This window comes from Myotis yumanensis, unplaced genomic scaffold (assembly GCF_028538775.1).
Source record: "Myotis yumanensis isolate MYYU_CA2020_CCGP unplaced genomic scaffold, mMyoYum1.0.hap1 SCAF_4, whole genome shotgun sequence".
NCBI classification, from domain to species: Eukaryota; Metazoa; Chordata; class Mammalia; order Chiroptera; family Vespertilionidae; genus Myotis; species Myotis yumanensis.
The window spans coordinates 84432106-84458053 of NW_027223755.1; the positions used below are offsets into that span (position 1 = coordinate 84432106).

Here is a 25948-nt window from a genome sequence, read left to right on the forward strand (position 1 = left end):
AGAACAGGGTTACTGTTTATATAATAAACCAAAACCATATTAGCTGGATCCCCTCTAGGTCCTAGACCAGGGGTGGGCAACCTTTTTGTGAGTGCGTGCCAAAACCAGCAAAATCTCTGACTCAAAATTCTTCTGCGTGCCAACCCTAATTTTTTGAGAACATGTTACGCCTACTTGATATCTCTTAAGGTGTACGTATGTGAAGAACCTTGAAGAAATAATAAAATTCATTCGAGCGACAAAAACACAGTATATGATGATGAAAAGTACATTTAGTTTTTAATGTATACATGTTATGTAAAATTATTTATTTATCTAAGATGCACCTACACTGAATTTATCTGAAAAATAAAAAAATCGCTATTAAGAAAAAAATTGTAAATGGAAGATTATAAGAGAGCGTTTCGCATGCCAGCAGAAGTTACTGGCGTGCCATGTTTGGCCCGTGTGCCAGGGGTTGCACACCCCTGTCCTAGACTAAATTCTACTCATACATCAAAACTCAGATAACTGGGCTTCTGTATTCTTTCCTTGCTCTAGAATTAATCTTATCATCTGTAGTTAGAGCCTTGCTTACACCTCTGTTCATTGGCCCTATGTTCCTATATCTCCAGGGCCTTGCAGGCACAGCATGTACCAAAATCCACAGTGCACACTGGCTGTTTTGTTTAGACAAGCATGGGAGCTATGAAAGGTAACTACCTCACTTTAAGCAAATTCAATAAATAAAAATGGGTTTATACAAAACATAGATTGAGAAGATGGTAGTGTTATTAAGAGTATGGCTTCTTTTATCCCCCCGCCCCTCTATCCCCCCCTAGCTTTCCCCTCCTTGAGTGCCTGAATATGACTCCAGTTTAAAGAATTCAATTTCCTTTTTTGTAGAAGCTCAACAATTCCATATCATGAAGTGTTTTTATTTCACATAAATGTTTTATGGTCATTAGTTTTTGTAGGACCTTTCTCTTATGTCCCGCATTTCATTTGGAATATCCTAAGAATAAGTTCAGTTTGGTATTCTGTCCCCTACTACTGGTTGTATTAGATGCCCAAGGTCAAGGTGCTGATTGATGAGGAGATTTCCCTTTAAAGTATTTGTAGCCATATGCAGTTGAGGGGGCGGACTGATTCTCAATATGGTGCAATGGAAATAACTCAACTGGAAGGTAACCTAACTTGATTTTGTAGTTCATTTTCTTTGTGACCTTGGGTAAGTTACTTAACCTTCCAGAATTAGCACAATTTCTTCTAATGCTGACATTTCATGATTCTCGGGGGAGGATTCACTTCCGTGGAGAAGCTTTAAAAGTGGATTCATTTTTAGGTTAAATGGCTTTGTTCATTTAGTTCCCCTACTCCCTCCCCCAACCCGTTTTGGAGCAGTAACACTGCTTGTTATGTAGTAAAACTACATTACCCAGGGCTCTCAAAAGGCTACAGTTCTTATGCTATTTTTATTTTTATTTTTTATTTTGGAGGGGAGACAAAAAGAAAAAAGACAGTTAAACAGCTTGTTCATATACATGAATCAGGACAAATTCATCCCATTTTTCTACATAGACCAAATACATAACTATATTCAGTGAGGTGCTATGAAGTCTTAACTGCAAAAGAAATATTTGGTTGGTTTGCCATCCTCAATCTAGGAAGAACTGTACTTGATAGATACATTTTGAGTGTTTTCATTTAGAGTTGAGACAAGAAATTGCCTTGGGTGGAAAAGCCTTGTGTATAGGAAGATGGCTCCTAGCTTTTATATGAATACATTGTGTATCCTTGGATATGTCACTGAATCTTTCTGAATTTCAGTGCCCTCAGTGGTTAGATTTGATAACATTCTGATTATGAATAGCTCTGTGATTATACAATTCCAGGCATTTATTTTAGGCTCCTTTCTGTTCTTTTCCTTGAAAGATAAATAATGTCCCTATTTTCTCCCCCACATACTCCAAAACAATTGTTGATTTCTGAGGGAAAGGAGAATTTAAAAATTTTAAATGGTAAATTCAAGAAAATTACCTTGTATTAGTTACCTACTGTTGTATAACAGTATTACCACAAACGTAAAGTTTTCGTGGCTTAAAATAACACATTTATTATCCTACAGTTTCTGTGGGCACAGGTTTGTTGGGTTCTTTTTTTTTTAATGTTTTCATTACTTTTATAGAGAGAGAAAGGGAGAGGTAGAGATAGAAACCTTGATGAAAGAGAATCATCAATTGGCTGCCTCCTGCATGCCCCACTGGGGTTCTAGCCTGCAACCCAGGCATGTGTCCTGACCAGGAATTGAACCAGTGACCTCTTGGTGCGTGAGATGATGTTCAACCAACTGAGCCACACCAGCCAGGCTTAGTTGGGTTCTTTGCAAGGCTTCAGTCAAGATGATGTTGCCCAGGGCTGGAGTCTCATCTGAATGCTTATCTGGGGAAGGGTCTGCTTCCCAGCTCACTCAGATTGTTGGTGGAATTCATTTCCTTGCAGCTGTAGAACTGAAGATCTTATTTTCTTGCTGACTAGGGTCTCTCTACTCCTGGAGGCTGCCCACAGTTTCTTGTGACGTGTGGTTCTTTCACATGGTTGCTCACTTTCTCATAGCCAACCAGAGAGAAAACAAGGCAGATACCACGGTTTTTTGTCATGTAATCATGAATATCTGTCATCTTAGCTGTATCCAAGAGGTTAGAGGCAAGTCACAGATTTCTCCCACACCCAAGGAGAGAGGATCATACAAGGGAAGAGCATGGACACCTGGAGGTGAGGATCACCGGAACCCCCTTAAGAGCTTGTCAGCCACACCTATGAAAGATAGAAACCATAATTAAAATTTTTTGTTTGTTTCTTCTTTTGCATCTGTGCTTAAATATCTTACTTTATAGTAGAGCCTCAATAACCATTGACTAATTGACTGAAAATACTTCTGTTCAATAAAGCTTCTAGCCCTATAGTTGTTGTTTTTTCAAATACATCTTTATTGATTTCAGAGAGGAAGAGAAAGTTAGAAACATCAATGATGACAGAGAATCATTGATTGACTGCCTCCTTCATGCCCCACACTGGGGATCGAGCCTGCAACCTGGGCATATACCCCTATTGGGAATTGAACTGTGACCTCCTGGTTCATAGGTCGACACTTAATCATTGAGCCATACTGGCTGGGCCCCATGGTGTTTTTGTATTAAGCTCTCATCAGCTATAGGTGAAAGCAAGATTTGAGGCCTTTTCAATCTTTTGCTTCCCTGCCCAACACTCCAGTAGTAGCATTTACTTAATTTGAAGAAATTCCCTACCATAGACTGAATTATGTACCTCCATTCATATGTTGAAGGCCTTAACCCCAATGTGATGGTATTTAGAGATGAAGCATTTGGGAGATTATTAGATTTAGATGAGACTTGAGGGCTGAGCCCTCATGTTGGGATTGGTACTCTTATAAAAAGAGGCACCCTGTGTCTTTGCCCTTGCCATGTGAAGTTAGAGATGTGGCAGTCAATATATTTTGACCTGGCATTTCATTGCAACTTAAGAACTCACAAGTGACTTAGAGGGAGGATCTTAAATTTTAAGAAGTCCATCCCTTTCATTTTATAGATTTGGAGGCTGAGAGCTTTGTGCACTGACATATAATTAGAGGAAGGAAATAGGAGTCATAAACCTTATCTTTTATACAAGCTCAACATTTTCAGAAATTTCATTGGAAGAAACTAAACAAATTTAAACCTGTGAAACCCATTGGGGTTAGCCTGAAATACCTCCCCATTGTCCCCCACTCTCCCATGTGTCATCTCTGCTTTGAAGAGATTGTATAGTTGCATTAGGAGTCAAGTGTCAGACTCCCTTAGTGTTCAACACTCAGTTTCCTACTTAAAGGTGGATTGTATGGGTTTTTTGGGAGGCTAGGGAAAGAGGAGTGGAAAAGAGACTTCCAGCCTGGGGCTCTTGCTGTTCCCTTAGGCGCAGTCGTTCTCAACCTTCTGGCCCTTTAAATACAGTTCCTCATGTTGTGACCCAACCATAAAATTATTTTCGTTGCTACTTCATAACTGTAATGTTGCTACTGTTATGAATCGTAATGTAACTATCTGATATGCAGGATGGTCTTAGGCGACCCCTGTGAAAGGGTCGTTCGACTCCCAAAGGGGGTCGCCACCAACAGGTTGAGAACTGCTGCCTTAGGGATTTAGGGCCTGCGAAAACACATTTAGTTCCCTGAATGGCAACACATAAATAGCAATGACCCTTTATTGAAAGGGTGGAGACCAAATGGACTAGAGGTCAGGGCTTTATAGAAATGACTAGTGGCATGGTGGTGTCTGCTGATAGGGTCTGGATTTTTCCCCCCTACATTTTCCCCCTCCCCACTTCCTGGGCTGGAAATCCTGGAAGGAAGGAAGGAAGGAGGGACCATTAACTAAACTAGGATTCTAGGATTCAATACGGAGCATTCTTGGGTGGACTGGAATTTCAAAGGAATGAGAGGTCCCCAAGCATCTTTAAAACCAGTATATTACAACCTGACTGCTACCTGCAGTTTGCCAATTACCCAATTATGACACAAATTTGCACATTTTTTTTTTTAAAAAAGTAGGCTGCTACTATTCTTCCTTATACAAGGTTTTTAGTCACTGTACATCTTGTGTCTTTAAATAATGTATTAGGAACATTTTCAAGTCTGTAAGTGCTTTTTTAATGAGAGTGTGAAGATTTTAATGGGACTAGATTGCTTTTCATGACATTTCAGAGTGACTTAATTGTAAAAATGTTGAGAGTCTGTATTTTAAAGTTTGCTAAGTATGTCTGCTATGGATTATAGTCAGACACTTAAAAGGATGGATGGATGGAAAGTGGAACCAGATAGCTCTTTCCTCACTACTTTCCTCCAAATATTGGCTCTTTGCAAATAAGGTTATACCAAACCTGGCACAGGTCAGGGTTCTCTTGAACCTTTTAATTCAACAATAGGAACTGAGACCAGTAGGGAAAGTTTCAGAGACAGTTCCTTTAAAACTTACTTGGGCAGCAATATATGTCTGAGGGAATTTCCCATCTTTTTTTACAGAACCAGGAGGCCAGGCTACCTTTTTTTATACTCCCTTTTAGTCCCTGAACTCTCTTCTCTGTTAACTTAAAAACATATCTGCCTTGTTATGTCTCATTTCTTTTGCAATTAATTTCATTGTGTTTCTAAAATATTGTTACTTCCAAATAACAGTTTACTATTTTAGTGATGAGAATTTTAGACTCATCATGAAACTCGTTTTTTTTTTTTAACTTCAAAACAATGTGGTTATTTAGAGGTCTTTTCCTGCACAAATGTTCTGAGGGTTCTAGAACCGGCAGCAGACTTCTCAAAATTATATCTGACTAGGGGCCCAGTGCACGAATTCGTGTACCTTGAAAGGAACTGTGGGCCGTGAGGCTGCAGTGGGCATAGGGGCGGGTCTCGGTCCATCCTCCGCGCCCCCACCTGGCCCCTCCCGCAGTGGCCCCTGGTCTCCTGTCTGCCGGCAGCCCCACTCCCACCACTGCCACTCCCACGTGCTGGCCCCAGCTTGCACCTGCTGACAGTGTGGTGCCAGCCATGGGTGTGAGAGTGGCGGCTGCTGCCCTGATCACCCCTCAGGAGCAGGGGGAGGTGGAGAAGCCTTCAGGGGTGATCTGGACTGGCAGCCACCACTTGCACCCGCTGACGCTGGGTGCCGGCAGGGGGTGTGAGTGGCGTCTCTGGTGCTGGTAGCGGGTGTGAGTGGGGCTGGCGCTGGCAGCAGGTGCAAGCACCTGGCAGGACCAAAGCATGTGGGAGTAAAGAATTTTCAGTAACTACCAGAGGCTTGCCCTGATGACAGCGACCAGCACCCCACCTTGGTCTGGCGTCCCCGCTCAACTGCTTCACCATCCCACCGCAGCTGATGCCCACCATGCTCCGCATGTGCCCCCTGGTGGTCAGCGCACGTCATAGCGACTGGTTGTTCGGTTGTTTGGTTGTTCCGCCTTTTGGTCTATTTACATATTAGGGTTTTATATAGAGAGATGGTTAGGCACTTCCAACACCACTCTTAGTCAGGGTTTGTATTAGTTTCCTAAGACAGGGATTATTGTAACAAAGTGCCACACACTGGGTGGCTTAAAGCAACAAAAATACGTTCTCTCACAATACTGGAGGCTAGAAGTTGGAAAATCAGCATGTCAACAGTGCTGTGCTCCCACTAAAACCTGTAGGGAATCCTTCTTTGCCTCTTTCTAGCTCTTTGGCAGGTTTTGGTAGTTCCTTGCTTTACAGCTGCTTAGCTCTAATCTCTGCCTTCTTTGTGAATACCTTCACCTGGTGTTCTCCCAGTGTGTCTCAGTGTTCACATGGCCATTGTCTGTGACACCATGCATATTGGATTAGGGGCCCACCCTATTCCAGTGTGACCTCATCTTAATGAATTACAGCAAACCCTGTTTCCAAATAAGGTCACATTTTGAAGTATTGAGAATTAGGATTTCACTATATCTTTTTAAAAAATTAAATGTATTGGGATAATATTGGTTAATAACATATAAGATTCAGGTATAAAATTCTATAATTCATCATCAGTTTATTGCATTATGTGCTCATTTCCCATACTCTAGTCTCCGTCCATCACTATATATTTGACCCCCTTTACTCTTTCTCCCCCCACTCCCTTCCTCTTTGGTAATCACCATACTGTTGTCTGTATCTATGAGTTTGTTTTATTTGTTCATTTGTTGCTTTCTATTTTACATTCCACATATGAGTGAACTCTTATGGTGTTTGTCTTTTATTGTTTGATTTATTTTACTTAGCAGTATACTCTCGATATCCATCATTTTTTATGGCTGCGTAGTAGTCCATTATATGTATGTACCAGGTCTTCTTTATCCAATCATTGGTTGAAGGACACTTAGGTTGTTTCTATGTCTTGGCTGATATGAATAATGCTGCAATGAACATAGGTATACATATATCTTTATGAATAAGTGTTTTCAAAATTTTCAGGTAGATACCCAACAGGGATTGCTGGGTCATATGGTAGTTCTCTTCTTAATTTTATTGAGGAACCTTTATATTGTTTCCATAGAGGCTTCACCAATTTACATTTCTACCAGCAGTGTATGAGGGTTCCCTTTTCTCTTCATCCTCTCTAACACTTCTTATTTCTTGTGTTCTTGATAATAGCCATTCTATCAGATCTGAGGTGTTATCTCATTATGGTTTTAACTTGCATTTCCCTTATAGCTGGTGAAATTGAACAACTTTTTCTGTATCTGTTCGTCATTTGTATGTCTTCTTGGGAAAAGTGTCTGTTCAGGTCCTATGACCATTTTTAAATTTTTGTTGTTGAGTTCTTTATGGATTTTGGATATTAGTGTCCCCTATTGGAAGTAATGTTTGCAAATATCTTCTCCCATTTGGGATTCTACTTCATAAAGTATCCAGGGAGATTGTGATGTAGCCTGCACAGGTTCCCAAAGCATGGTTCCTGATCTACATGCACAGAATTCCTGGGGAGCACTAAAGAAATGTTATACATTATAAAAATGGTTTAAAGAAGAAATATAATTCCCAAAGGCATGTACCTACCACCCAGTTTAAGAAATAAAACATTACCAATACCTCTGAAGGCCTTGGAAAGCTTGAGGTATTTATTTAAAATACAGATTCTCCTCTGAGCAGTTAGGTCAAGGAGATTCAGGACAATGAGTTTTAGAATTTGGTAAATTTTTTTTCTTTTTTTCTTTTATCCCAAGGTGGTGTATTTTTTTTAAAAAAAATATATATCTTATTGATTTCAGGGAGGAAGGGAGAATGAGAGTGAGATAAAAACATCAGTGATGACAGAGAATCATTGATTGGCTGCCTCCTGCACGCCCCACACTGGGGATCGAGCCCACAACTTAGGCATGTGCCCTGACTGGGAGTCAAACCTCAACCTCCTGGTTCATGGATTCACGCTCAACCACTGAGCCATGCTGGCCGGAGAAGGTGATATATTTTTTAGAAGATCTAGAAGATGTAACTGTGGAGTGAGATGGGATTTTTTTTCTTTTTTATTACAATATAAAAACATGCAAGGGAAGGTTTAATGACATTTTTCCACACTGTAGTAGAACAGTCATCACTCTTCTTCTTTTTGGGATGGTTTCCTGAAAAATATCACTTATAGTTTTTTGATTTATCTCAGATCTGTGGCTTAGACAGAATTTTAGTGGTACACTCTTGGATTTTCATGAGATAGGTATGTATGTATGAAGGTAAGTGACCTATTATTGATTATGCTCCTTAAATTCTTTCCTCTGGGAGTTTTGTGAAGATTAATGTCTGCTAGATGATTTTAAGTTTGTGAAATGCCTTGAGTTCCTCGGGGGAAGTGTTACATAAATGTAAATAAATTATGCAGCACCTGAATTTGGTTGTTTATCATTTTTTATGTTGGGTTTTAATTAACACCTCAGTGCTATTTATGTTGGATGACTAGGGAAAGGTCTTAATCACTCAAAGGTGGTTCAAATAAGTAGGCAGGAGCAGCATTTAGGCTGGTACCCAGGAAGGAATAAATAAGCAGGACCTCTTCTGTAAATTAGGAAATTTGTCATTTTCTTTTCTTTCTTTCTTTTTTTTTTTTTTTTTTACATAAGGAAGCATTTATTTGAGGTTTAACATGAAATCATACAAATAAAATTTGTATAAACACAAATTCATAACAGCAAAAGACAAAGTGAAAACTAAGAAAACTAATTGGCAGCTATCTACTTGTAAAGTAGAAAGTCTTTTACAAAATAATCATCTTAGATGAACAGAAGACCAGTCTCCAATGTCATCCTGCAAGATGGTTGTTTTAGCAATCTCTTCTATTTCCTCTAGTGTCCTCTTTCAGTGTGGCTGATAATTGTTTTGATGATTGCCACTCTCTCGAGATGCCTTGCAGTAAGTACTCTGTTGGTCACTGTGGTCTGCATATTTCTGTCCATATTCATAGTTCCCATAGTTATACCCAGTATAATCATAGCCGCCACAGACACTATAGTTTTGATCACCACCATAGGCACTATTGTAATTTTCATATCCTTGATCATAATAGTTATTATATCCTTGGTTCCAGTTTTGGCCCTGACCTCGTCCATGACCCCTAGTACCTCCTCGTCCACCAGCTGCAGCACCTCTTCCTTCATTTTATTGTTGCTGTTGCTGCCTGTATACCTCTTTGGGTTTTGTAACTTTGATCTCACACTTCCCAGAATCAATTAGATGATATCTGCTTTCTAACAATTTCTTTACTGCCTCTTCATCTTTATCTATATATATAAAAGCCCAGTGACCAGAATGGCAGAACGACCAGAACAACTGATCGCTATGACGCGCACTGCAGCAGCCGACCAGCCCAATCCGGGCCCTGATTGCCCCCCCCCCCCCCCAACTGCCCACGGCCCCTCCCCCTGGCTTGCCAACCTACTACGGCCCCTCCTGCCTGCCGGCCAGCCCCCCCCCTCCCCCCCAATAGGCCTCTATCATGGACCAGGCTGAGGGATCCCACCTGTGCATGAATTTGTGCACCGGGCCTCTAGTATGTGATAAAACATAACCTCTTCTTTCATTTGTTATATCTAAGGGAAGTTCAATATTTTCAATCTCTCCAAAGTCTCCAAAGTATTTTTAATTTGTTCTTCAGAAGTAACTAGTCTTAAATCTACCCACAAAAACTTTTTTGGGGGGTTTCCTCCCCTTTTAAAGCATGGGTCCTTTTGGGAGGTCTATCAGCTTGCCATCCAGTTTGTGTTCCTTCAGTTCCAAAACCTTATCACCACTATCAGCATATTTGAAAAGATGCCCGGGTTGTGGGCTTGATCCCCAGTATGGGACGTGCAGGAGGCAGCTGATCAATAATTCTCTCTCAGATCCAAATCCTCCTGGTCTTCCGGTTACTGGATCTGTTTTAATTGTATAGTCTACAACTTTCCCAAATGGATACAAATATTCAGTTAGATCTTTCTTGCATCCAGCTCAAGCCTACAGTAAACATTTTACCATCATCCTGCTGATTTTTGTGCACGTTGATCTTGGATCCCTCTGCGAATCCCTCTGTCTTGCTGTAGTCATTCATGTTCTTCACGGTGATGACTGTTTGGCAGGGCTGCTGGGTGCAGTCCTAGTCGCCAGTCTCGGCAGCAGGGGTGGCAGAGCTTTGTATGGAGCTGGATTTAAAACTGTGACAGAAGAGCGAAATTGGTCATTTTCCATGGCACTCACTGAACTGAGCTCTGGGTTAATGCCTTCTATGAGTTTACAGGGTGCTGTTAGAGACTCAGCCTTTTTATTTATTTTTAACCTATTTACAGTTTGTCTCAGACTTTCAGATACCTTGGACCTCTTCAGTTTTCCTGAGTAAGCTGGAAACATTTTTTAGAAAAAGGTATTTGGGGAGCAATGAAGCTTCCTTAACTTTTGGTATGCTGTGCTTCTATAGCCCAAGGAGCTAGGTTCCAAACTACCTCCCTTTTTTTTGCCTGTTACACAGAGCTTTGTGCTTCAGTAGGTGACACCATCCCAGGTCCATTGAAGAGTGGAGATGGGAAAGTAAACCCCTCAATCTAGTTGCGCCTCCTTGGTTTGCTGTGTTGTCAGAGTCTCATCAGTATGCTTGTTTTTTGCCCTGTTGTTCTGTGAACAAAGAGTTACTTTATCCCCTTCCCATGGCTGACCCCATACTTGTAACTTTCCTCATTTATTCACCATTTCTATTAAGCACTATTTGGTGCTAAGCAGTGGACATGTGTGAGTTATACAGAGTTCTTGATGCTATGGAGCTGTCCAGTGGAATATATAATTATTATAGAAAATAAAAGTCAGAACCAATAGCCAAATAGTTAAAATTAGATGAGAGGTATAGTAGTGGGACTCTAACCCTGCCCTGGCTGTTTCGAGGAACAATAATTCAGCAAAATCTGGGAGGATCCCTGGGAATTTTGGAAGGAAGGCGAAAGAGCAGGGTATTTGTCTTCTAGGAAGTATACCATGAAATTAGTTTCTATTCATTTCCCTGCCCTTTTCCTTCCACACACTGTCTTATGTAGAGGCACAATTTCAGCTATCCAAAGTGGGCCAGTTTGCTATGCTTTGGTGATTGGAGATTGGGGGCTATGGGAAAGGGGTGGGAGTTGAAGCTGAATATAAGTTAGACAGCAAGAGATGGTAGAGTAGTTTTGTTTCACTGGAATGAGTAACTCATTAAATTGGGCATACTGTTTCTCTAAATTGTGCTCTGGTACCTTTTTTGGAATTCTAGGGCTATCTATAGACCCTTCAGGGTCTGGAGTGGGTTAGGGGTTTGGGAGAGATACACTTGCTGAAGGAAGTCCTTCTCTGCACTCTATCTGTAGGAGATAAGACAGTGTAAATATATCTTACTTTTTAGATATAATTGCTCAAACTTCTGACGTTCAAGTCACCTGTTAAAAATGCACTTTTCATAGCCTTTTCATTGCAGACCTGCTGACTTAGAATCTTATCATTAGGTCTCCTGGACATTGTCAAGCACTCTATTGAGAGCCACTGCCATGATGACATGGACTGCGGATGGGTCGTTCAGAGCTTAAAGATGAGGACTTTCATCATTTTTGCCCCAGCAGGCCCCTGCTAGATTTCTCACCATCTTTCACCTCTGGTACCAGCTTCATAATTTGCAGGGCCCAGGGCAAAATGAATATGCAGAACCCCTTATTAAAAAATTAAGAAATTCAAGAGGGTGACAGCAGAGCATTAAACTAAGTATGGACCCTTCTGAATGCTGGGCTCTGGAAGACTGACTGCACAAGTAGCCAGTCCGTGAGGCTCTGCTCACCACTTCTGTTTGCCTTTTAAAGTGAGCTGCTTATTGTTCCCCATGTACCACACTGTTCTTTGCCTTTATTTCTTGGTTCTCACTGTGTGAAATGCTATTTTTCATCTCTTCTGTCTCATCTAAACTTATCTGTTTTTTTTCATGTACTGTATTAGAATCCTGTGCAAGTTGCCACCACAAGACTGTGTGTCCTTTGAGGTCCCACTCTTCTTCATTCATATACACACACACACACACACACACACACACACACACACACACACTTTATTGATTTCAGAGCAGAAAGGAGAGAGAGAGACATCAGTGAAGAGAGAGAATCATTGATCAGCTGCCTCCTGCACACCCCACACTGGGGATGGAGCCTGCAACCCAGGCATGTGCCCTGACTGGGAATCCAACCATGACCTCCTGGTTCCTAGGTCAGTGCTCAAACACTGACCCATGCTGGCCAGACTCTTCTTCATTCTTATATTCCCTTCCCTTAGATGAGACTCTGCCACCGTCTCCTCATAAGTTTACTGAGTAAAATATTTTTTAACCTGAATGCTTTTCTTAAAATTTAATTAGGTTACGGATCACTGGGAATATAAATTTCGTTCAGAGTGAAGTGTTGGAGGCAGCGTTGCCCCAGGTAGTGTTACACAAGGGGCCAGGCTGCCTGGTTATGACTGGTGTAAAATAGGGTGAGGAACAAGCCTATTTAGACACACTGAGGACATTTCTGGTAAGTTATGTATCCTCTGTGGCTAACACCTTTGTTAGCTACCCTTCCTCTGATAACCAGTGTTTCCTTTCTGGGTCTCTCATTGCCCTCTTGAGTTGCTGGGAACAACTTTTTCTAAGTCACTTAAGTGACTTGAAAGTGCTGTTAGCAGAACCTGAGGAAATATTTCTTGTGGTAGGAAGGTGACCATTTTTCTCAGTGGTTAATACTTGAAACCAGACGTTCTGGATTGTTTGTGCTAATGTGTTCTGGAGAATTCTCCTAAGCTGGATGCATTTGGTAAATGCAGTCATGGTTCAGTAGGCTGAGAATCCGGTGCTACACATAAAAGGACTGACTGTTCCTGTCTTGAGGTAATCAGAGATACCTATGAATTTGGACAAGAGGTCTGTGTAACCTCTTCATCTTACAGATGGATGAGCAACTGTTAAGTTCAGAGAAGTTAAACAGCACATTCAGGGTTGATTCAGATATTTAGTACCTGAGTTGGCACTAGAATCCATGATTGCTACTCCTTCTGAGGCCTCAGTAAATATTTGTTCAAAGACTGTTCCATTCTTACTTGGAGGGTTATCATCTGGCCTTGACCTGATGGAGTTAATGAAATGAAGTATATACTTCTCCTTTGACATTGTGGACAATGAGGAGCTAAAGTGGGACAGATTGACTAACACAGTTCTGTCCAATTGAAATATGTTGAGCCACACATGCTGTATTAAAATTGAAAAAATAAAAAGAAAGAGGTTAAATTAAGTTTAATAATTTACTTAGCCTTAGATATCAAACCTTTTTAATCATTTCACCATTTCAATGCAGAAATATTAGTGAGATATTTACTTTTTTGTTCAGTGTAGCTACTGTACTGGATAGTGCAGGCCTATAAAATGCACTAGCCTATACATTTAATTTTTATTTTCCTTTCTAGGTTGCTTTAGCCCATACTATTTAACATACAAAGTTGGTGATTGGTGTGGTGGTACGGATTTGGAGGTGTAAGTTGACTAATTAGCTTTAGTGTATAAGTTAAACGGGTCAGGCAAACTCATAATACTCCAACATGGTTTACTGTAGACATCTGTCTTCATTCTGGGGGACAGAAATCACCTTGTACAAAGACATGGGCTGTCAGTTAAGGATAATTTCTTTGCTATTGACTCAGTCTTGGCTGACCCCCTGTCTGCACAGAGTTCGTTGCTGAATTAGAACCTTGCTCCTCTTACAGGGAATTAGGAAGGAAAGTGTGGGTTTTTAAATAAGATTACTAATCAACATGTGAAATCCTGTGCAGTTATATTAAAATCTAAGCAAAAAGTAGATAACTTGATCATTTCTCAGCCTAGGTAGATCATAGTAACTAGCAAATTAAGGCAGCAAAAGACACCCACACACTTGTAGTCAGGTTTGCACTAGTTTCTAGATAAAGGGTAATATATATTTGGTCTTCAGGGTATGATTTGAATGGAAGTTTTTCCTTCATTTTTAAGATCACTGCTCAGAGTCCACTAATAGAATACAAGGAGACAGCCTTGATTAGATTAGGCTAGATTGGATTAAATCAAATGGTTAAAGCCTTTGGAGCCTCTAGCTTGTAGGAGACACCATAATGGCCTTCAATGCATCCCTAAATCCTATTACTTAGTTAATCTTATTGAAGAATTCAGGTCTGCATAAAGGAGCATTGCCCTGTACTCTCTGTGGCGGTCTCTGGCCCTTAAGGTGAGCTGACAGATAAGAACTTTCTTGGAATAGGTTGGTTATATTGGTTTGGGGCAAATTATTCTAACTAATTTGAAAGTATTAGATACCTAAGTTGGTAGAGGGAGTATTTCACACAGAAAAGTAGTCTGTCTCCTGGCTGCCCTTTGGCTTCCTGGCTGTTAGTATCTGTGGCAGGGATTTTTAAGGCAAAGAGAGTCAGGAGAGATGTGTGTAAATAGTTGTAAAATTGGCTGCACTGTCATTGTGGCAGGTGTGAGGGTGGATGGATGGGTTGGAGCTTTATTTTTAAGCTTTGTGAAATCATCTCTTACAGCCTATATCCATTTTAGAGGCTGTCATTAAGAATCATATGCTGAGTATATAGTACAGTTGAGACACTGTGCTAGATGTTGGGAATAAAATAAAGAATCTTGGAATTTGGGAGCTGGAGGCATCTTTATCTGTGATTTCCTGGGCATGTTTCTAGTTTTATTATAAGTGTGAGTTGTCTCTTGCCTATTTCTACAGTGACCATATTTTTCTGAAGCAAAACATTCTTTTTGTCATATGATTTTTTTCTAATTTGTGAATTTATAGACAGGCAAAATTTTACAAAAGCGTATAAATTATGTCAAATTTTATTATAGATTTAATGTCTTTTGGAAAAAAATGAAAACAAAAACAGGAAATTGGCACTGTCCAGTTCTTGGATGCTGACTGCATCCACAATGAAGACTGGAGGGACTATGAAACAAAATAGTAAATTTGACATAGAACTTTGCTAAAGGTAGTTTAGTTAGACATCAGCAACTTCAATACCCATAAGTGATCATTACACACTGGATTGGCCTCCTGTGATGTGGGGAATGTTTTTTCAGGCATCTTTAAAAATCAGGTGCATACTGCCTCAGCTAGGAGCTGATCGTCCACCATTCAGATTCTGTGAGTTAACTGGTTCACAAGCAAAAAGTGAGGCATCTGATGTTCTGTCTGGTACTCGATGAATTGCCATGAGAAGATTCCTGCATCCAAGGGGCTGAGGAGACACTCTGGCCGGGGGCCTTTCAGTGCTTTCTATGGAATGGGGACTTCTTTCTTCATAGAGCCCAGGGGGCTTGTAGCTCTTCATTTATTCCCCCATGTGGGCTCTGCCAGTTCTTAGGCCAAGAAAATGAGTTAAGCTTAGTTCTCTATTTAACCTTTCTGGTGAAGTAGCCCTGCATCTGTGTCCTTTTCCTAAAGACAAGAGAATTTCAGGTGTGGACCAGACATGGAGTCTGAAGAGCAGTTATGAGAGATTAATGGTTTTGATTTGTTTTTAAGAAGAAAAGTACCACTAACCCTTTGGATGATGATAATATGTCTCTCCAACCCTCCTGTGTATCAAGTGTGCAGTGTTCTCTTCCTGTATAGCACTTGTATTTTCAAGAGCTAGGGTCATTGACAGAACACTTCTCACTCTTGAGTTTCAGAGCACAGCAGAGTACACAATCTGAGGCAAGAGATGTAATTTTCTCTAAGTGTACTAAGAATTACTTTAATACTCTATATGTGCATGAACATGCTCACACAATTGTGTGTTTTTTCCCATGCTCCTTGAAGAGGAATAGCCCTCTTTTTACTTTTAATGATTCCTGATTGCTCACTTCTCCAGGTTACCTTTTTAGGAAACAGCTGCTGGAGAAATGTGTGCTCATTTTGTCCTCGAGAACTTTACTCCTGTGGCCCTCTGACCTGAGGCTCACCCAGCCTGTCCCCTTCTCTGCATCAGCCCAGCTTTGTTCTTCCGGGTCTCTTGTTCCCACTCTGAAGGAGACCTTCTTGCTTCAATTTAATATCTATTTCTGTTGAGGCAGTTCCACATTAGAAGAGGCTGGGGAGGGAATTTTAAGGAGAAAATTGGATCTGGTTAGGAGAAATTTATAAAACTTCTGTATTATCTGCTAATGGTTCTCAGATGCTTTGGGGTCACAATATGAAAGTTCTGGTGGACTGTGAGAGCTGACCTTACCAGCTGTCAGGCAGCCCTGACTGCTTTTCTGTCTGTCCCATCTCTGCTCTTCCCACGCAGTTTGCCTAGAGAGCCCAAGTCCTCTTTTACCGTCTTCTTTAAAAATTAAAAACAAAACAAAACATGTTTTTATTCATTTCAGAGAGGAAGGGAGAGAGAGAGAAGAGAGAGAGAGCGAGCAGTGATAAGAGAGAATCATTGATTGGCTTCCTCTTGCATGTCCCCTACTGGGGATAGTGCCCTGACTGGGGATTGAGCCATACCGCCAGACTCTTTTAAAGTCTTCTTGATTTGCTTCCCACACCTGCTGCTCCCAATCTTGCTTGGTCCCTTTGGGAAGGAGGAGAGTTGCCCTCCTCTCCGTAGTTGTTGGCATGCCCAGGGGGAAGGAGGGCACAGACCCTTTCATGTTCTGCCGCAGAGGTTCATAGGAAGCAGTGATCATGCCTAAAGCTTATTGATTACTTAAAATGTGCCCAGCACTACTCAAAGATGGAACCAGAACACTCCAGTTAGTGAGTGAATGACGCACTTTACGTGGAATATGTCTTTTACTATAGTGAGCCTGATAAAGTATATGTGCTATCACTGTCTTCATTTTACAGATGGGAAATTGATGTCAAGAGAGGTTCAGTAACTTGTGACTATGTACACCGCTGGAATCAAATGATAGAATCAAGATTCAAACCAGGCAATCCAATTCCAGGGCTTGTGTCCAACTCCTCAGGGAAAGGTTGAGAGTTCAGAGTCAGGATAGTTTTGCTCATGGTAGCTTTTCTTACCTGGGATGTCTCCCCTTTTACACTGACGTCTTGTGGTCTTCATATTTTCAGTTCACTCACTAACTGGAGTGTTCTGGTTCAGTCTTTGAGGATGCCAACTCAAAGACTGTGTGTTTTAAAGAACCAGAAAGAAAAATGTTAGAGGTAGGCTTTATAAACTGTGCAGTCAGATAACAGGACTCCTGACAAGGAAATGGGGCCATAAGTGCTCATGCTTTGGAAAGATTAGTTCATTGGTAGAGGTGGTGTTTCTGCGGTTAATTTGTGTTCCTGTCATCATAATACGTGAGTGTCCGTATCCACAGTGTGTCGTGTGTGTCATCCAGTAGTCCTATAAAACAAGTAACTCTTCAGAGCCAGCACCAGTTGGTGCACCTGAATAACAATAGGGAAGCTTGTTGACCGTTTGGCACTTCACAGCCCAGTAATTAGAAACTGTAAAACAATAATACAGACATGAAGCAAATCCTCTGGTTAATGAAAAAAATCTACAATCCTGCTTTGTGGCTGAGTGCAAAATCACAACTGGCTGCTTATACAACAAAGCAAACACTTCAGGATTTTGACAGCTGTTTTATACATATAAAAAGCTCTGGGCTCTATATTAATTTGGGGGCTTCCATATTTTAAAAAAAACCCTGAAAACAGCAATTACCCGACTTTCTTGTTTTTCATTAGTTTACTGCATTGGTTCTCAATTTATTCTCTGGATCAAGAAGTATCAGCATCATTGGAAACTCCTGAGAAATGCAGTCTTTTTGGGACTCTACCCCAGACCTACTACTCAATATTCTGGGGGTAGAGCTCTGCAGGTTATGTTTTAACATGTCCTCAAGGGGGATTCGGAGGCACTCTAGATTTGAGAAACACTGGCGAGTGGGTAGAGGAATTCAAGGGGTGGGGAATGGAGTCCTCTTTTGGCCTTTACCCGAAGAGGAGCAAAGGGCTTCTCTAACCATAGATGGATGGCTGACCTGAGGCATGATAATAATATATGAAGGCCCCCTGCCCTCAGCGGGAGGTTTCTCAGGGAAGGTGCTTTGACTTTGTGGGGATTGGTTGGGAGAGGGGGCTTGGGCTGTGGCTTATAACTGGATTAGTCAGCTTTGACAGACCAAGATAGTACTGGACAGAGGAGAAGGGATATGGAGAGGAGACAAAAACAAGCACCATCTTATTTCTCAAGTGGAGCCTTAGCAGTGCTGCTGATGTAATGTGCTCATCCTTGTCAAGAACCATTGTTAAACACGGAAAGTTAGGATGGGACTGAGATGGTGGCAGGATAGATTTCTTCTTTTCCCTGTGTTCCCCCCTATTCCATTTCTCTGCCTCCAGCTATCTTGGCCGATGGGATTTGTTTAATAATTTTCCTGGGATCTCCTGACAAGTGGCTCCTCTGTCTTTTCCTCACTGCGTGTTGACCGCCGCAGTGATACAGGTTCATTTCAGAGCCATTAGAAGTCCATGCACAGCTGACTACTAGATGTCTTGGAAAGGCCTCTTGGGAAATAAGAGCTTGTTGCCAGAGTGAAATGAGTTCCCAACTGGTGTTGCCACCAAGGCTGGATTCCTGACGCTCTTTGAATAGGTTGGTTGACTGTCTGCCGAGGACAAAACCTGATGCAAACAGAAATACCCATCCTTTGGTTTCTTGGTATTTATCCAGCTTTATTAATTTTGTTCACATTTTAAAATTAGTTTATTTTGCTCACTTTTTTCTGCTTTTTAGATCATTGAGTTTTCTTGTTCCTTAACAACAAGGCATAGGACCTATTGTATCCTGTTTTTTGATTTAATCACCTACATAGCAGGGGAAAGCCACAGGGATAGAGGTGAATGAGACATAACTTCTGTCCTCCCTGACCTGGAGGAGACTGATTTCTAGGGGGAAGAAACTAAGAAAGGAGTCATCCAGATCCTGGGTTCAATTTATTCTCACTGTGGTCTTAAGTGGGAGAACTTTCTTGAATACCTGAACTTGATGTTGGATCACAAACCCAACATCATGCTTTATTTATTTATTACTTTATTTTGCTTTCCTGGGGGGAGAAAAAATTTTATGCCCCAAAGTACCTCAAATAAAGGAACTATTAAAGCTTGATGCAATCTAATGTTAAGATACCAGAACACAGAAGTCTACTGTCACAGTGAGGCAAGGTATTGCCTATTCCATGAAATCTTAGGTCACTTAGACATCCAAGGAAGGAAGCTTGTTGCCGACACATCTGGAATTTTGGTAGAAAGTGAGACTGTGTGGACCATTCATCATTGTGAAGGCTTATTTTGTATTTTATTTTATTCTAAGGGATCTGTGGCCTGTTGGCTCTTAGCAGTACTTAGTTGCTGATTCTCCTTCTATGTGACATTTAAGGTTTATGGAGAAACCAGAGGCTCACACTGGAGTGTTTGCCTTCCTGGACATCAGGAACGACGGTCCTTCTGCCAGATGAGTGGGAGGGTCTAAGTCTTTAGGTCCTAAGATTTCCATGAGTGCTGTAGCCTTTCTGTATCTGGACAGGAAGGCTGTGACCCACTGTCCTTTCCAGCCAGCCTGTGCTTCATGTTGCTTTAATTAAATACACAGCTGATGATGTCAGCCTGGCTCCTGGCTCCTGGCTCCCTTAGCTTCCCTCTTGGAACAAAACATCCGGGCAGACAGTTGTGACAATTAAAGTCTCAAGACCCAAGCTTCGTTTGTTCTGATGTAATTAAACTAAATCTGCCTAAATATCTCCAAATGCAGATAAACCCTAATGCTGATTAGAGGTGACCCTCTAATAAATGTGATTTGATTAGGCAGAACCAGTGGGGTGCAGGCAAATATCTGAGACTCTGGCCAACTTGATTATTTCTTTGGTTTTCACTTGAGGGGGGAAAACCTGTTTGATTCTTTATATCACAGAGTACTTGAAAACTATTATCTGTGACAACTAAAGGACTTAGGTGAAATAAACAGTTAAGACCTGTGGACTTGTCCTTAAGAGTCTCAGTCAGCCACCACCTGGGACATGCTTGCTTCCTGGCAGATCAATGGAGAATGGATTTTACCTGGAGGTCTGGCCTGGAATGCTAATTAAAAAGGACATTCTAAACTACACCCAGGCACGTTCCGATAAAGTCTTAGCAAATGTGGGTGGTGGAGGTTTTTTTCTTAAAGTCACAGTTTCTTTGTTCATTAAGGTATAGAGAAAAATAAACTAGAACTGCTTTCCTGTATAGCAAAACCTCATTGCCAGTTTAAGAGAAATTTCCTTAATTGTTTTGTCTTCTGGCTCCTGTAACACGGGTCACACATCTCTTCTTAGCATTTATTACATTGTACTATAATTGATTGTTGTTTTATTTCTCTTGTTCTATCTTAGAAATTAGGGAAATTGTCTAATACTTCTTGATGTCTACCCAAATGCCTATCACATGGGCCCAAGGTACAGGGGTTGGCAAACAATGGCCCACAAGCCAAACCAGGCCACTATCTGTTTTTGTATGGCCATGAACTAAGAATGATTTTTACATTTTTAAATGCTTGAAAAGAAATGAAAGGAAGAATATTTCATGGCACATGAAAATTATGTGAAATTCAAATTTCAGTGTTCATAAATAGTTTTATTGGAATACAGCCATGTTCATTCATTTATGTTATTGTTTGGCTGCTTTGTGCTACAACAGCAGAATTGAGTAGTTGCAAAAGATCCCATATGGCCCCAAAGCCTAAAAATATTTACCTGGTATGTTACAGAAGAAGTTTGCTAACCCTTTTCTATTATATAGTAGGTGTGTTGGAAATGCTTATTGTTCGAATTATTTCAGATATAAATCTGAATTTCCAGATGGAGTTATTCTGATCCTGTTCAGGGAATGTAAAATGAATGACAATTGATGGATCTATCTCTCCTAATATCTTTTTAGTTTAGGTGTTATGGTGCTGGTTCATTTCTGAGGGCTAGATAATTACATACAAGTATTTTTCTTCTTAGTAACATAAAGAGCTCTGCTGCTCCTTATTAACTTTCTTGGCTCTGAACCTGTTGTATGGGATGCAGAGATACCAAAAGGTACACAGAAATTAAACTAACCAGGTCACACAGTAAAGAATTGGGATGGCTCTGCATGTATTCATCATTTTCTCTAGTTGCTGAAGCCATTCATTGTGATGAAAAAGAATTCACATAAACTTGGGGGTATTTATGAGCAAATTACTGTCCTAGATTATGTAATGCATTAGTTCTTTTAATTTTTTAATTCTTTATTGTTTAAAATATTACATATAGTATTACATATGTCTCCTTTTTTCCCCATTGGCCACCTCCATCCCCCAGCACATGCCCCCACCTCCCTAGTGTCTGTGTCCATTGGTCATGCTTATATGCATGCATACAAGTCCTTCGGTTGATCTCTTACCTCCCACCCCAATCCTCCTCTGCCTTCTGAGAATTGACAGATTGTTCGATGCTTCTGTGTATCTGGATCTATTTATGTTGTTCACTATATTCCAGAAATGAGTGAGATCATGTGATATTTTTCTTTCTGCGACTGGCTTATTTTGCTTAGCATAATGCTCTCCAGGTCTATCCATACTGTTGCAAATGGTAAGAGTTCTTTCTTTTTTTACACTAGCATAGTATTCCATTTTGCAGATGTACCACAGTTTTCTAATCCACTCATCTGCTGATGGGCGCTTAGGTTGTTTCTAAATATTGGCTATTGTAAATTGTGCTGCTATGAACATAGGGGTGCATGTATTTTTTTCTGGTTGGTGTTTCTGATTTCTTGGGATATATTCCTAGAAATGGGATTACTGGGTCAAATGGGAGTTCCATTTTTTTTTTTAAATATATTTTATTGATTTTTTTTACAGAGAGGAAGGGAGAGAGATAGAGAGTTAGAAACATCGATGAGAGAGAAACATCGATCAGCTGCCTCCTGCACATCTCCCACTGGGGACGTGCCCGCAACCCAGGTACATGCCCCTGACCGGAATCGAACCTGGGACCCCTCAGTCCGCAAGCCGACGCTCTATCCACTGAGCCAAACCGGTTTCGGCGGGAGTTCCATTTTTAATTTTTTGAGGAAACTCCATACTGTCTTCCACAGTGACTGCACCAGTGTGCATTCCCACTAGCAATGCACAAGGGTTCCTATCACTCCACATCCTCGCCAGGACTTGTCATTTGTCGAAGAAATCCATTCTGACAGGTGTGAGATGGTATCTCATTGTTGTTTTGATTTGCATCTCTCGGATGATTAGTGACTTTGAGCATGTTTTCATATGTCTCTTGGCCTTCTGTATGTCCTCTTTCAAAACATGTCTACTTAAGTCCTTTGCCCATTTTTTGATTGGATTGTTTATTTTCCTTTTGTTAAGATGTATGAGTTCCCTATAGATTTTGGAGTTTAGGCAACTCTATTCCAACAAACTGGTCAACCTAGAAGAAATGGACATATTCCTAGAAAAATACCATCTTCCAAAACTCAACCAGGAAGAATAAAAAAATCTGAATAGGCCGATAACTATGGAGGAAATTGAAGCAGTCATCAAAAACTTTCAGCAAACAAAAGCCCTGAACCAGATGTCTTCACAGAGGAGTTTTACCAAACATTCAAAGAAGAACTAAAACTTATCCTCCTCAGACTACTCCAAAAAATTCAAGAGGAAGGAACACTTCTAAGCTCTTTCTATGAAGCCAGCATTACCCTCATCCCAAAACCAGATAAAGACACTACAAAGAAAGAGAATTACAGGCCAGTATCTCTGATGAAGATAGATGCTAAAATCCTTAACAAAATTTTAGTAAATCAGATCCAGTATTACATTAGAAAGATCGTACACCATGACCAAGTGGGATTTATTCCGGGGATGCAAGGATGGTACAATATCTGCAAATCAACAAATGTGATACATCATATAAACAAATTGAGAGATAAAAATCACATAATCATATCAATTGATGCAGAAAAAGCATTTGACAAAATCCAACACCCTTTCTTGATAAAAACTCAGCAAAATGGAAATAGAGGGATCATACCTCAACATAATAAAAGCCTTATATGACAAACCTATAGCCAACATCATACTCAATGGGCAAAAACTAGAATCATTTCCCCTAAGAACAGGAACAAGACAGGGATGCCCACTCTCACCGCTCCTGTTTGACATAGTATTGGAAGTGCTAGCCATAGCCATCAGACAATAAGGAGAAATAAAAGGCATCCAAATTGGGAAAGGAGAAGTAAAACTGTCATTATTCGCAGATGACATGATATTGTACATTGAAAACCCTAAAGACTCCATCAAAAAACTACTAGATTTAATAAATGAATTCGGCAATGTAGCAGGATACAAAATTAACACTCAGAAATCTACGGCTTTTTTATGCACCAATAATGAACACACAGAAAGAGAAACAACAAAAACACTACCATTTACCATTGTGCCAAAATAATTAAGATACCTAGGAATAAACTTAACTAAGGAGGTAAAAGACTTGTACTTGGAAAACTACAGGACACTGAAAAAAGAGATAGAGGAAGACATAAACAAATGTAAGAATATACCGTGTTCATGGATTGGTAGAATCAACATCATTAAAATGTCTGTACTACCCAAAGCAATTTATAGATTTAATGCAATCCCCATTAAAATACCAACGGCATATTTCACAGAACTAGAAAAAAATCTCCAAAAATTAATATGGTACAAAAAAAGACCCCGAATAGCCACGGCAGTCTTGAGAAAGAAGAACAAAGTTGGAGGGATCACAATACCAGATATCAAGCTATATTACAAAGCCACTGTTCTCAAAACTGTCATTACTGGCACAAGAACAGACATATAGACCAGTGGAACAGAACAGAGAACCCAGAAATCGACCCAAGCCATTATGCTCAATTAATATTTGACAAAGGAGGCAAGAACATACAATGGAGTCAAGACAATCTCTTCAATAAATGGTGTTGGGAAAATTGGACAGATACATGCAAAAAAATGAAACTAGACCACCAACTTACACCATACACAAAAATAAACTCAAAGTGGATAAAGGACTTAAACATAAGATGGGAAACCATAAAAATTTTAGAAGAATTCATAGGCAGCAAAATACCAGACATATGTTGTAGTAATATCTTTACTGATATAGCTCCTAGGCAGTGATGGCGAACCTTTTGAGCTCAGCGTGTCAGCATTTTGAAAAACTCTAACTTAACTCTGGTGCCATGTCACATATAGAATTTTTTTTGATATTTGCAACCATAGTAAAACAAAGACATATTTTTGATACTTATTTTATATATTTAAATGCCATTTAACAAAGAAAAATCAACCAAAAAAATGAGTTCGCGTGTCACCTCTGACACGCGTGTCAGAGGTTCGCCATCACTGTACCTAGGGCAACGGAAACTAAGGAGAAAATAAACAAATGGGACTACATTGAAATAAAAAACTTCTGCACAGCAAAAGAAACCATCAACAAAACAAGAAAGCCCACTGCATGGGAGAACATATTTGCCAATGTTATATCCCATAAGGGCATTAGTTCTTATAGACACCAGTATCTTTGTTTATAAGCACTTCAGTTCATTGCCAGGGAAATTCTTTTTAAAAAAATAAATTCATGGTTTAAAAAAGTAAACACTACAGAGAGTGATAGCAATTACCAAATATACACAGTGTGACCTTTGAGAACCACTGTGAAATTGTTTTGTGAATTAAATTATTATTCCTTTGATTATGTCTAGTCCCATTGACTGGTAAGGCATGTGCTTCAAGGAGGACAGATGAGATATAAGGAAAGTTTATTTTTAAGACGTTAATGTTCTTAGGTAAATAAAACAACAATTTGTAAATATACAATGACCTGCAAATCTGGCTTTTGTTTTGAGAAAATATTTTTAAAATGACCAATGCCACAAATGTACTAGTAAGTCCATTCATATGCAGGGGAGTTGAAGGGCATTGGCTTATTCAGGAATAAAGTGAGAAATAGAAAATTATTAGTCTGCTGGGATTTGAGAGAGTGAGGAATTAGCAGGAAGGAGAAGGAAGGAAGGTTGGGAAATATATAAAGAAATATGGTTCTAAGCTTTCCTAGGAATCTGAGGTAAGACACTTGTTTAATGTTGTCCAGATTTACATTGTTTCCTGTGGAATCCTTGAAGGGAGTATAATTTCTGTCCCCTCCCTTTATCATATTAAATACAGAGTGTCCGAAAAATGTATGCAAACTTTAACAGCTGGTAGCTCAATTTTGAAAATGAAATATCTTTTAATAAACACTGCCTTTATAATTATTCCAAGTATGTTTAAATTTTGGGGGGACATCCTATATATTTAAAAGGACCAGATTCAGTTCTTCAGGAAGCATTCTTGTTCTTAAAATAACTGCACTATATTCACTTATTGCCCATCATAGGACAGGTACTTTTTGTATATTTTGGACAGCTTTACAACAGCCCTGAATAGTAAGGAGAAAAATCCCTGTCTTATGGATGAGAAAGCTGAAACTTAGGTTAATTGGCTTGCCTGAAGTTTTATAGTTAGTAGCCCGCAGAGCCAAGTTTCAAATCCAAATCTGACTAGTCTTGTTTCTACTGTTGCAATTTCTCAAGTGCTTGTTGCCCAGAGATTTTGAAATTGAAATGATATATAAAAATATGTAAAAAAAAAAAAAATATGTGGCCTTAGCTGGGTTTGCTCAGTGGATAGAGTGTCAGCCCACAGACCGAAGGTTCCCGGTTTCGATTCTGGTCAAGGGCACATATTTTGATTGCAGGCTTGAAACCCGGCCCAGTCTGGGCATACACAGGAGGCAAGCAATCAATGTGTCTCTCTCACATCGATGTTTCTCTCTCTGTCTCTCTCCCTCCCTTCCACTCTTCTAAAAGTCAATGGAAAACT

At 40.1% G+C, this 25948-nt stretch overlaps 1 protein-coding gene and 1 pseudogene across 6 annotated transcripts in view; one reads left to right on the top strand and one right to left on the bottom strand.

The window, feature by feature from the left end:
• AUTS2 (activator of transcription and developmental regulator AUTS2) overlaps window positions 1–25948 on the top strand; it is a 1107415-nt gene that overhangs the window by 39141 nt on the left and 1042326 nt on the right. The window lies entirely within an intron of this gene.
• On the bottom strand, window positions 8876–10112 carry LOC139008224 (heterogeneous nuclear ribonucleoprotein D-like; annotated as a pseudogene).